Source organism: Atractosteus spatula, chromosome 4, assembly GCF_055471065.1.
Source record: "Atractosteus spatula isolate fAtrSpa1 chromosome 4, fAtrSpa1.hap1, whole genome shotgun sequence".
Taxonomy (NCBI): domain Eukaryota; kingdom Metazoa; phylum Chordata; class Actinopteri; order Semionotiformes; family Lepisosteidae; genus Atractosteus; species Atractosteus spatula.
Window position 1 is genome coordinate 2587117 of NC_142709.1, and position 4878 is coordinate 2591994.

The window sequence follows — 4878 nt, forward strand, 5'->3', positions numbered from 1 at the left end:
CTGTCACTTGGAAGAAGCTGTCACAAACTAGCCGATTCAGACCAGACTGTCCTGGTGACCAGGCTATTCAAATCTAATCTGGATGAGTGAACTCAATGGTGTTTAAAGCGCTCTGTGCGTGAATTAATACGCGTGATAATTATGTGGATGTTCGGACGTGTTTTAAAACAATACAAAACGGTTCGTCCTTAGATTTACCGTCCAGAGCGCGATGACAACATTGAAACAAGGACCGTTTGTCCGTTTCCCTCGTTGTTGATCGGTTGCTTTGCACTCTAACACGTGAAAAATCCGTCTTTTCCAGAGGCACATTTTCACTCTTCAGTGCTCTGGGCCGCTTAGACCTGAAACAGTAAGCCCCCCCTCCAGCCTGGCGACTGCTCCTTCTTACGCGCTATGTCGGCTAAAACGGCAGGAAATTAACGCGGGTCTAGAGGTGATCTTCACATACCTGCCCCTCGTTTACCTTTGGGGTTGCTGCTCCTAGTGCATGTTTGTCTTTCCTTCATTTATTACGCCCAAGCCTGGGTTTTAATTGTACTTTGGCTACTGGGGCCCCGCACGTTTAACCAACCGTACAGTCACCTATAGCTATGAACTGAACTTTCAGTTATCTGTAGCTGACGCGATTTTTTTTTTATAGCCGACAATTGACTTTTAAGGCCCGCTCAGGCTGAATAACCCCCCCCCCCCCCCCGAAGAAGGCTCCACAGCCGAAACGTTGCGTTTTCTTCCCTCTCTTTTCAGCCGGGAATAAACCTAAATCTTGTTCCTTTGTGGCTCAATAACTACTTCAGCCTAAACACTGGGGCTTGGGGGGGGGTTTTCTAAACGCATGACTGTCACACGCATCACGACAAAACAGAAACAGACGCATCGGGGCGCGCCGAGCTGCCCGGCGACCGCTCCTGCCAGCCCGCTTCCTGGCTTCCCGAGGCGCCTGCGCGTTTGGGGGGGTTTGGTCACGAAGCCGCTCTCGAGCGCTAGAAGCGCCCCAGCCTGCGAGCGCGCGGGCCGCTGACGTGATTCGGGGCGTCACGTGCTCCCCCTGGAATGCGAGCGATGCAGAAAGTGTCCAACTGAGCGCAGCGTCCTAATTCAGCCCACTGTAGGGAGAAAATGGAGCCTCATACCAGCATGAGCCCCGGCTGCAGGGACTGAGCCGAGCTGGGTGGCTGAAGGACAGCCCCGTTCACGATAGCAGCAGCAGCAGCAGTTAAGGTAACTTTCCCCTTCTCTTGATGCATTGCTGTTTGTTTTGTTTTTTTTTTTAATAGAGTTCACCGTTACTTTTTCTTATAATACAAACGTTTTGCTGTTGCCCTCGCCAAGCGGGTGGTTTGTATGCTTTCGCGTCTGGGAAAGTTGCAACTAACGCGGTGGTTCGATTTTTTTTTTTTAATTTTAAAAATGGTAAATTTTATTTTTATTCTCCACAGCGATGTGGGGTACAAGCAGGGGCGTCCGTCCTCAATTGAAGGCGCGCACGCACGCACATGCAAACATGTATAGAAAGGGGGGTGGCCGATGAAACTTCAAAGTCTCCCTAAGGTGGAATGTCGGGCTGCTTCTCCGGACCTGCGTTCCAGTCACTCCAATCAGGACCAGATCTCAAACTTTCAGCCCCAACTCGAAAGGGCTCTGTGAAGTTTATTTTTCTTAACTTTTTTTTTTGGGGGGGGGGGGGGGGACGACGTGAACCAGGGATCTGCCATCTAATTAAAAGACACGCGGCTTGCAGAAGGAGCTGGGGAAGCAGCCAGCGCTCCCAAGGACCGAGACGAGCCCGTGAGACGATGGTAGAGTGTCGGAGGGGTTTTCATCGTTTCGTCGGGAACGAGCTGGGGGGGACGCGATACTCGCGTTGGGAAGAGAGCACAGCCAGGAAAGATTATGTTTTGTCATATGCAAGTCGAAGTTCCGAAAACGGCAGCAGAGCTGAGTGCCTAAGACGTTTTCAATGTGCCGATTTTTTGTTTTTCGGGAGAGAGAAATTAAACAAGGGGGCAGATCGTGTGATTCCCCGTCTGTCGGTGCCCGGGGACGTAGATACTCTGTAACTGTTGATGGGTTCAGTGCAGCGCCTGCTTATGTCTTGTACATTTTTAACGTTGGGTTACTGCAAAGCTGACGCCGTGAACGCGGTTTAAAGGGGCACCGTCGTCGCTTGCGTGTGTTTTCCACCGAGCTGCTGCACCTATCGTGCCTGACGCCCGTTCCCCCTGTTTCTCGCTTCTGATGAACCCCGCCGTCTTTACGACCGACTTCAAAACTTCGGTCAATATCCGAGTGTAAGTCTATCGAAAAGCAGATAATACAGGATACACCCAGGTGTTGTTTTCAGAGGCACAAAGATGAACTTGACCGTCCCACCACTGCGTGTGAACTGTGAACTGGGAGGTTGTGAAACATTGTGTCGCGTTAGTGTCCTTTCCAGCGGCCACGCTGTTTGTGTTGTTGATTGAACTGCGGGCTGAGAGTGCGTTATCCTTTCAGTTATTATGCGATATTGCACTTATTGCAGAAAGGTATCGATATACGTATATAAAAGCTTAGCGTTTTACTTCTGATCAATCTGATAAATTAATTACAGAGATGCTTCTGTTTTTTTTTAATTTAGTCGCATTAGAGGTAGTGTAAGCCGCAGGCAGCCGCATGGTTTTAAGGAGAGGTGTGTCTTATATTTATTATAAAGACATGCCAAGATCTCCTGCCCACGTTCCAAACTTTTTAAACAAGCTGTAGATCATTTTCTTTCTCCGTTATACAGAACACGCCTTTTTTTTCTGGAAATTATGGTGGAGATGGAAGAAGTATAGAATGTTCCTTACCAATGACATTTTGTTGTTTTTTTTAAATGTTAGCATTCTGCAGTATAAGGTAGTTTTATCGTGCACCTAATGTAAGAACAGCACAGCTGTCCAGGAAGCGCTGTTGGGGAAGCAGGGGGTTAGACGGGGCTCTGACGGCGCCTCTCAGGGCGCTGCAGGTGGAGCTGCCGAGTCTCCAAGATCCCTCCCCCCTCAGGAGGGACTGTCCGGCCCGGGGAGGGGTGATGGGGTTTGGCCACGGCTGCAGACCTGACCGGCGGCGGCCGGGCAGTCGGTCCGTGGCGGGCCCTCGGCTTTAGTGTTGCCGGGGCTCTGTGACAATGTGCGTGGCCAGCAGCTCCATCACCCTGCAGCTCCCAGCTGGCAGCCCACTGGAGCCCAGCAGGTGTGAGCCTGATCAGTACCTGGGTGGGAGACTCCTGGGAAAAACTAAGGCTGCTGCTGGAAGAGGTGTCAGTGGTTCCAGCAGGGGGCGCTCACCCTGCGGTCTGTATGGGTCCTAATGCCTCAGTATAATGACGGGGACACTATACTGTAAACAGGCGCTGTCCTTCGGGTGAGACGTAAAACTGAGGTCCTGACTCTCTGTGGTCATTAAAGATCCCAGGGCGTTTCTTGAAAAGAGTAGGGGTGTTACCCCGGTGTCCTGGCCGAATTTCCCCCTGGCCTTTACCCATCCTGGCCTCCTAATAACCCCCCTCTCTGAACTGGCCTCATCACTCTGCTCTCCTCCCCACTGAGAGCTGGTGTGTGGGGAGAGGACTGGCGCATCATCCAGGTGGGGCTGCACACTGGTGGGGGTGGAGGGGATCCCCATGACCTGTAAAGAGCTCTCAGTGGAGTGTCCAGAGAAGTGCTGTACAAGTGTGAGGAGCTATGAATTATTATTGTCCATCGAAGTGGTGTCCCCTCAGTCCCTCTGGGGACGTGGGCAGTGGCAGTGGAGCCCCCCTGCAGAGCCTGGGGGGGCTGTGCCCTCGGATGAACCTCCCACAGGGTCCGCAGGAGTCGGCTGGTATGTGGGGGGGCAGGTCCGTCCCCCGCGCCCAGCGCCCTGTCCTGCCGGGTCAGGCTCCGGGTCGGTGCGGACCTCCACAGGCCACCCAGGCTGTTTTCTGCTCTGGGGTTTTTGAAATAACGTAGCCATCACCTTGGTGTGACCCCGTGCTCCTGCCTTCGCCCACGTGAGATGTCGTTAGCGATCAAGCAGCTGGAGATTTTTGCCTCTAACGAACGTGAGGCGAGGGGAGTTGATTTTCACGAAATCGGATCCGTCTCGCCTCTCGGTTAGCTCCGCTCACGAACGGACTTGGCGTAACGAGCGAAGGTCCACCCTGACGCCTGTCAGCAGGATACAGTATGTCTGATTTCCACGTTCGGCTCTTGAGTGGAGTTGTTTGTTGTAAACTGTCAAGTGTTATCTGTTATCATCGCGAGCCTGTTTTTTTTGCACAGCTGGGGGCTACCCAGGCCCCTGGCTTTCTCGATGCTGCCTGTATTAATCAGGTTGAACCTCAGAGTCTTAATAGACCCAGAGTGTGTGCAGTTCCAGCAGACGTATAACATTTACACGTAAAGGGCTATACAAAGGAATCGGACAGTATTACACAGACACGGATTTCTTCTTCTTCTGTGCCAGATGACTGCGTGTCCTGCCCCCGCTAAGACCTGGCCCGTTCAGATAGAGGAAGGCATGATGACCAAACTGGTGTTTATTACCCGTGGGGGGAAATGTGAATTTTCTGGGGCTCTTGTGTTTTCAGATCATGGGAATAGACATTTCGCTGAAGCTGCAGAGATGCCCATTGTCTCCCGCTGTGTGTTGGGAGGGGGGAGCACAGACGGGAAAAGAGAAGGGGGGTCAGAGTTGTTGGTGTGGCTGTCAAATGGCGCACGGCGCCCCGTTGATCCCACTTCCTTTATCCAGTTCGGGGTGGCGGGCCCGAGGCGGGGTGCACCCTGGACGGGACGCCAGTCCAGCCCTGGCCCTGCTTCGGCCCGGTCGCGTGCGGCTCCGGTGACGCTCGTCTCCCGTCTGTCTTCCCAG